Below are 9,327 nucleotides of genomic sequence, written 5' to 3' on the forward strand. Positions count from 1 at the left end.
ATATGCGTGTGTGTGTGTGTGTGTGTGCATGCATTTTTACATATGTATGGATATTATATATATATAAAGAATTATGTTTGTGTGTGTGTGTATATATATATGTGTATATATACATTCTTATTTACATACATTCACACATTATATATATATAAATATATATATATATATATATATATATATATATAAATTGTAAATGCAAAAATAAAAACAAAAACACAAAGGGTTCTGCGGTACAGGTGTTTCAAGCTAAAAGCTGCCCTATCAGGTGACTTCTAAGCTAGCTCCTGTGCAGGGCTCTTCATTGGGCCTTGAGTCCAACAATAACATTTCATGCATTGAGTACGTATCAAATTTTATTAAACTTGACCAATATTTTCCAGCAATGAACAATTTTCATCAAAACAATGATATAATATGTGGACTTGGAACTTATTTCAAAGCTGCATGATAAACAACATTTTTTGTCTTCCCATTCGGGAAGGGGGGTATTCAGTACAATTTTTTTCCCTGTCTAACCTCTTTCTTTTTCTCTTTCTCTTGATTATTTTCAAACATCACCATCGCCAATACCACCACCATTGCCACCACAACTGTATATATAGTGGTCTCTTTTATATATACACATATATATATATATGCAGTGCAAACATAAACAAACAAACAAACAAATAACCATCATACAAACATTATATTCAGAAACGCATATCGAATATATGTTCAGCCATAAATTTATAAACGAAAGTCCAACTGTTTTTCTCTCATTTCTTTCTTTGCTATTTGTTTTTGATTTTTTAATAGCAATAAAACACCAGCTTGTATAGATAATCATAATTTTACACACACACACACACACACACACACACACACACACACACACACATATGTATATGTGTATATATACCGCATTGAGTGACGTACAAGCAAACAGACCACTCAGTATAGTTCATGAGAACAGCTTACTTAACGCCATAAACATTATTGTCATATATAATAATCCCTATTACTATATGTAGTTCCTCAAATGTTTACACAGAAAAGTCTAAATTGAGTGTAAAGTATGTTTTCATAATGCTAACAAACCAAACTATCACTGACTGCCAAGTTCTACTCTCCACCTGACTTTACCCACATACTGACATTAGACTATGAAATGTGCTAAGTGATATAAGCAGCGATATAACTGTTTTTATTCCCATTTTTTTCTTTCTCCAACAGTGTAAAGATAATAGGTAACTTCTAGTAAATACTTTTATCAAATATAAATATTTGCCATTTATCTTTTCTCCAGGCCTTTTTTTTTTTTTTTATTCTATTCCTTGTTTCTCTCGAGAGACTGTTTTGATTATACATTAATTTCTATCAGAGAGGAGAGAAAAAAGATGTGCAGACATAGCACTGTAGCTAAGAAATTCGCTTTAATAATCACACAGTCCTGGTCTTGTTTCCACTACTCAGCACCTTGAGTAAGACTTCTGGAGTTCAATCTTTTAGCATTTAAATCAGCCATCTCTGGCCCAAATTTTCTACCTCTTTTATGCTCAGATCAATCAAATCCTGTTTCTCACACCTACCTTACAATGTCATTCTAAAAACAATCACATCATTGAAAGTGAATAAATAAGCTTTACATTTGACAGAGTAATCGGAACATTGAAGGATTAATATATCTCTAATACGTTCTTTCCTTAGTCAAGACAGTAGCGTTTGACTTAAGGGAGACTTGGTTGTTGTTTCCATTGGTTCAGAGGACCATATAGAAGCTCCCTGTTTAGATTAGGAAGGCCTTAGTTACTCACTGATCTGAGAAAAGGGAAAAATAGGGAGAGTGACTTCAATATGGCCACAGGCTGGAGAGAGAAGTTGTTTTAGTTTAGTTCTGGGTCATTCCCATTCAGGCGTATAAATTATCAAAAGCTTTCCAGCCACGACCATCCCTCTGTTTCCTATGCACAGAGAACTCAGTGTCACATTATCCAATGTATCCTTTCCTAAGATGATGGAGTATGACTTGAGGGATTTAGCTGCTATTTCAAGCAAAAAAAAAAAAATAACTACAGTGAGGGTGCGTCTTGGACAGCATAAAAGAACCCCATATAGAGAGTAAGGTTTGAGTTTCAAGAATGAAATGTATGGAAAGCTTGTGATAAGAATAAATGATAAATGGAGACAAGAACTGAGTTTGGTGGGGGCAGCACAGATGTTGATGCAGACAGGGAAAATTGCTCAATGGTTTTGCTTTGTGGAATTCATTAGGGCTTCATTAGGGCTTATGGCATTTTTAATTTGCATACAGCAGTGTTTCTCAACCATTTTTTACCGATGGAACTTTTGATTCCTATTTTACTTGGGTGGACCCTCACAGCCATTTGATGCCTAAAAAATTCTGTTATAATTTTATAATTATATCAGAGATTGTATAAAATTAAATTCTTTGACTTGTTTCAGTCATTTGACTGCAGCCATGCTGGAGCACTGCTTGAAGGGTTTTAGTCAAACAACTCAACCCCAAGACTTTTTTTTATTGGTCTCAAATCTGACATGGGGCTAAACTACAAGAATAACAAGAACCTCTCAGAACCTTTTATCCTTAGTTTGAATCCCCTAACAATCTAATGGTGAACCCCTGCAGGAAAATACTTCAAAGATGGGTTGTCTTCATTCCATTTGTAGAAGCCATGTATTTGTTGGTTAATGTAAACTTACAACAAAGAAACCTTGTGCAACCATACAGAAAATTGTCAAAACACTAATATTTATTATCAACGTATGTAATTGATTGATATCAATGAAAAATCATATTCTTCCTCATACAATGGAATAATCAGAAATTATCATTTAAATCTAATATTAATTAATATATCATTTCAAAAGATATGCTGAAATAATTAAATTAGATGTTGAATCTGTATAACATAAAATGTTGAAACTAATATAATTAAACATGCAATCAAATTATGAAATTGTTCTTTGAAGCATAAAATATATATCAATACCCACTTAACAGTTGTATTAGTTGAAATTGATCTAAGTATTTAAGTTAGTGCAAGCATATAAAACAGATACTCTATCAATTACAATTACATCAATATTGAAAAGAAAACGAAGTCATTACCTTAATGATTAATTCTTGTCAAGAACAGCATGGGAGACAACTCTGAAATTGAAATAAATTTTAATTATTCCCTTTTGTCATTTTGATAGAAATAAACATAAATAAACATACAACTGTGGCACAAAAATGTCAATGTAATATATATTCTTTTATTTACTTCTACTCTTTTGGGAAAAGGTTAACACGACACCCCCCCCCCACTAGGGTCAAGCAAGAATCACGGGGTTGCACCTAGAAAGTTCCCCTCCAAGGCACAGGTCTGGGCAAGGTTGTTTATGGAAGACCAGCAGTCGCCCATGCATACCAGCCTCCTCTCTCTATGCCAACGATGTTATCCAAGGGAAAGGCAAAGACTGATACAGCTTGGCACCAGTGACATCAAAACTCGTTTCTACCTCACAGACATACCAATAGAATTAGGGCAGGTAAGGCCCTTCAGCACTTTAGCTGCTCATCTAAGAAAAGGTAACTCCATACAAATCCTTTATTCTGATAACTACTGGACTCCTGGTACTTGTTGCACCAAACCAATACAAGTTTGGTGGTTAAGAGAGTGGAGCTGGCTCCGCACAAACCCTGCCCAATATACAAATAAACCTCTGCTGCCTTGTGTGGTAATTTATTGAGCATTTAGAAAAGGCAAAGGGAGTAAGAAAATCTGGTGTGAGGCACCCTACGACAGATATGCAGTTTTACTTAACCAATACCTGGCATCCCCTGTGGTTCCATAGATGCTTTGAATGCACTGACTTGCTTTTCGTTTGTGGCATATCCATGATTGAAAAAATGGTAAATGTACTTAGATCTAGGCACCTGCTTTTGGAAACAGCTGAGGCACAGTAGAGGTAGTTAAGTAACTGTCTTTGCAATACTGTCAGCCAGTGACAAAAAGGGCCAATAACCTTTTTGGTTGTTGGGCTGCATGCATTTCAAACCCAGCACTGGAGTCAAGTCTGGTATAAAATGTCTGATACTTATTTTAGTGGAAGGTTACTAGCAATCATCAAAAGATATGAGATAAACAACACTATTCTATTTTTAAAGACTGGTGTAACCACAGACATAAACATAGACTACAAATCACCATCACATTTTCATCATTGATGCCTTTGTCATTATTGTTTTAAGTCACTTTTCCATGTTTGTATGGATCAGACGTGGCTTTGTTGAAGTATATATTTTAAACAGCCATTGTTCTTGTGGCCAACTTCCACCTGTTTCCAAACAAGATCATATTTTTCTCATCTACTGAACAACAAAGTCTGGATATACTTTCATGGCAGATGACAAACAAATGACACCATTTCTATGAATGGTGATCTTTATTTGTAATCAACATGCACATGTCAAAACAAAAGTAATCTGTGCTCAGTCTCTCTCTCTCTCTCTCACACACACACACACACACACAAACAAACATGCACACACATGTATATATACATATCATTCATCATCACGATCATCATTGTTTTAATGATTATTTTTTTATGCTTGCACTACACTCTCTGAGTGGTTGGCGTTAGGAAGGGCATCCAGCTGTAGAAACTCTGCCAAATCAGATTGGAGCCTGGTGTTGCCATCCGGTTTCACCAGTCCTCAGTCAAATCGTCCAACCCATGCTAGCATGGAAAGCGGACGTTAAACGATGATGATGATGATGATGATGATTTCTCCAAGTCTTTCACACATGAACAGAACAATGGCCAAGTATAATTTCATGGAAGATTACAAGAGAATGACACTGTTTTTGTAATGTTTTACAATAAGTGGTGGTGGGGTAAGTGGTGGTGGTAATGATGGCAATGATGATGATAACAACAACAACAACAACGATGATGATGATGATGATAAAAATGTATTTAGTTTTCTGGTAAAAGTAATTTCTATTAGAACATTTACATTGAAGATCTTAACCCAAAATTCTTAAAGAGCAAAACTACTTTCATTTATAGACTTTATTCATTTAGTTATTTATTTTTCCCTACAGTATCAAACAAAGTTACTGCCATTCATTTGCAGACAAGGGTTTTAGATATGGCTTTATCTTTTGTGATTAAGATCAATGCTAATCTCTTTTACTAATGGACGCAAAGTATCCATTTGCTGTAATTCAACTTCTAGCGATATGGAAATGTTATTTATTTGTTTACCTGGAGATTAACAACACACTTATGCACAAAAGACATTGATAATCTATCAAATATCTAAAACAAACAAACAAATTATTTTTGTATCGCAACAAAGAACCAACATTAAAAGAAATTGTTATATTTTCTATACATTTTATGATGTAGCTTCCTATTCTACCTTTTTTTAGTTTTATCATAATTATCTCTGATCTCCAGAGCATGCCACTGTCAACCTACTTTCATACAAAATTACTTTCTCACCTTAAGCTAATAGAACTTCTTTGCAGCCATTTGAACCTGTGAGAAACAGCAGACAACATTTCCTTCTGATTTCAGACAACCATTTCAACAAAGGAAGAACATACAGAATTGTCTGTCCAAGATACACTATGTTTTGTTTTTACTTTTATTTGTTTCAGTCCTTTGACTATGGCCAAGCTGGAGCACCGCCTTGAAGGATTTTAATTGAACAAATTCACTCCAGGACTTTTTTTAAGCCTAGTAATTATCCTATCGGTCTCTTTTGCCAAACCACTAAGTTACAGGGACGTAAACACACCAACACCAGTTGTCAAGGAGGGATGGGTGAACAAATACAGACACACACATAGATATATACATACATACAAACATGTAGGCATGTACATGTATGTGTGTATATATGCATAAATAAATATATATATATATATATATATATATATATATGTATATATATATGACAGGTTTCTTCCTTTCAGTTTCTGTCTCCCAAATCCACTCACAAGGCTTTGGTCGGTCCAAGGTTATAGTGGAAGACACTTGCCCAAGGTGCCACATAGTAGGACTGAACCCAGAACCATATGATTGGGAAGCAAGCTTCTTACCACACACACACACATACACACACACACAGCTCACAGTTGCTGAAACTGTTACTCAAAACACAAGGCACTGTCTGAGAACTGAACCCACAACCTTATAGTTGTAAACCTAACACCTTATCCACAAAGCGACATGCCTTCAATTCAAAACCTACTGATTAAAAGGGGAAAGAGACAAAACACATTGAACAACATAGCGCATGGTGTACAAAAAGATGAGATGGCCACAACCGGAATGCCTCTGATCATAGGTCTACTTAATCAGGGCTAACCTTGTCCCGAAGAACAGCAACAACACTAACACCAAAGACAACATAGTTCTAAAACCAGACTGAAAGCTAGGAGAGTCACAATGGATAATATTGTTCTTGATATACAAAATAAATGAGATGCTCACATCTGGAATGCCTTTGAGTATCGGCCTGCTCAGTTGAAACTAACATGGAGCTAAACAGTAGCAACAACACAACATGGTTCATAAAATAGATCGAATGAACATGGACTTGCCAGGATACAAGACCAATGCATTGCGTTTAACCATTTTATTGGCAGCGTTCATGTCAGACAGCTGCAACTGTGAAGCTAGTTAGGATAATACCAGCAGCCACAGCGGCATGAGGTCATTCATAGATCAAGTGGCACAATATGAAAATAGAAGAGATGAAATCTTTACCAAATATTTCCTCGTAACAAAGCACATATAGACACACACACACACATACACACACACACACACACACACACAGCACTTCCTCTTAGCGATAAGTGCACTCACACACTCACAAATACACACATTTCCTCTTAACAATAGATACATACACAAGACACGAGTACACACAATGATACCAACACACACACACACACACACACACACACACACACACACACACACACACACACACACACACACACACACACACACACACACACACACACACACTCACACACATTTCCAAATGCCAAGATATAAAAATAAACTTTACATGAAAGTTTGGAAGTTTATTTATGCAAATGGCATTTGGAAATTTATGTAAACTTTACATCAACGACAGAACCTCTATGTCATTACTCAATTGACTAGAAATAGCAGCCAAATTTCTCTCATATTGTATGCAACCATCTTTAAAAGAAAAAATATGTGGGAGAATGAGAGCACATTGCATAATGTGTTCCTGGATACACTGGGATTTTTAAAAAAATGAGGAGAGAGAACGATCACAAGTGGAGCACCTTTGATCACAGGTCTGTTTGATCAGAGCTGGTTTGGAGCTAAACAACATTACATAAAATTTTCAAAAACTTCATTAGTACCACACCAAAATAACTGCCCTCAAATTTCTGGTCAAGCATCACAAGTCACATAAGTATTTCACATTAGAAATTAACATTCAAATAAATGTTCATGCTTTCCATTAAATGGTTGAAAGCTTTCATCAGGAAACTTTTTTCAGGTTTGGTATTCTAAGAATAATAGCTTCACAGCTTCACACATGAACGGGTACATATATGCACATATGTTTATATACACACACGTTTATATACATGCACATAAATTTGTGTGTGCGTGTGTACATATATATATATATATATATATATATATATATATATATATATATATACATATATACACACACACACATGCATATGTATATACACATACATACACACAAACACAGAGGTATATATTATATTCATGTGAACACATATATATACATAGATATATGTGTGTGCACAGACTACATTCATTTATATTCATACACACACACACTCACACACACACACACACACACACACACACACACTCACACATAAAGACAGAGATTACTCTATGTGAATCTATAAGCATATTTGTAAGGACGGTATCAATAATCTAAAACGAATGGGCAAACAACAACCTCGGCATGCCAACTGCATTTCTCATATAGATGTTATTTAGATATAGTCTGATAGAAATACCTTTCCCAAAACTCATCCAGCCTATCTTTGATGTCATTTATAGAACAGATAGTAATAACTTGTTTTATGTCGCTCATCTAATCGCTGGTGCTTCTCTTGGTAGACATTTGGCTACTTATACAGCTTCAGCTCTTCCTTTTGCGTTCAGTAGAAACATTTGCAGGAGATTGCTTTTGGCTTTTCAAATCGGAATGTTCAGCAGCGCTTCGAATGTGATTTATAGTTAAATCATCAGAAAATAAATATTCAAATTTCTATTCTTTGAATATTGATGCTGTTTCCTTTGTATTAATTCATTGATCAGCAGGATTCACAGTTAGCAGTAAAGTTCTTGAATAGACTTAGAGAACAGAGGTAGCTGTTTAAAGGAATTTGGTGATCAGTATTCTAACTGTGAGCATGACAATTTATTACAAGCCAACAAGGGAGTTCTTGTGTTGTTGCTTGACTTGGTAGAAATAGCAGCCGAGTCTCAGCTGAAATCATACTCTGCTGTATTAAAAGAGGAAGTACAAATAAGGTCAGCTTTCACTCATGAGCAAGTATGGCTTGGCAACACATACTAGAACCAGTACCAGCACCACCAAAACATTCACCAACACCAACACCAACACTACCATACAGAATGGTTGATAAAAAAGTGACCTTATATAATATGAAATAAGTTAACAGAAAGTATGATAAATCAACATATGTCCAAATGAATAGAGTGTTTGGTTCACAATTATAAATTCGGGGGTTCAATTCCTTGACTGGGAAATGTGCTATACCCTCGATCCTGGTGCTTTATCTCAAGTTGTTCAAGTCTAGTCAGCTGTGAATGATCAGAATACCGTTAATTATGGGTCTACACAATCAAGATTGATCTGGGTGAAACAAACCAGCCTTAATATACTTATCACATGTAGCATGTGATAACAAATATTTGATATCCATTTTGAATATCATATGTATGTATGTATATATGCACAGGCACAATGTGCAGAAATTTAAGAGGACTAATAAACAAATTACTTAAGTTTCACATTGCCTGATTGGATGATAACATGATGACCACTCATCAGAAGGACCTGATAAAATATGTAGGCATTGCAGCTTGAAGACTTATGACTCATACATTATCTTTGGGATTATAATATATCCTGTATCAGGCACTAAGATCTTCCTGTGGTATTTAATTGGCAGTCAAGCCAATAAGACCCAGAAGTGAATGGACCTATCAAGCGTGGAATTGTTGAGGGAATATATATATATATATATATATATATAT

General features: G+C 35.2%; 1 protein-coding gene across 6 annotated transcripts in view; it reads right to left on the reverse strand.

Moving 5' to 3' along the window:
• LOC106881073 (organic cation transporter protein) overlaps window positions 1-9,327 on the reverse strand; it is a 311,309-nt gene that overhangs the window by 184,702 nt on the left and 117,280 nt on the right. For all 6 annotated transcript variants that reach the window (XM_052968543.1, XM_052968540.1, XM_052968541.1 and 3 more), the window contains one exon: window positions 3,113-3,154. The gene's annotated coding sequence lies outside the window, so the exon portion shown is untranslated. The remainder of the gene's footprint in view (window positions 1-3,112; window positions 3,155-9,327) is intronic.

Source organism: Octopus bimaculoides, chromosome 6, assembly GCF_001194135.2.
Source record: "Octopus bimaculoides isolate UCB-OBI-ISO-001 chromosome 6, ASM119413v2, whole genome shotgun sequence".
NCBI lineage: Eukaryota > Metazoa > Mollusca > Cephalopoda > Octopoda > Octopodidae > Octopus > Octopus bimaculoides.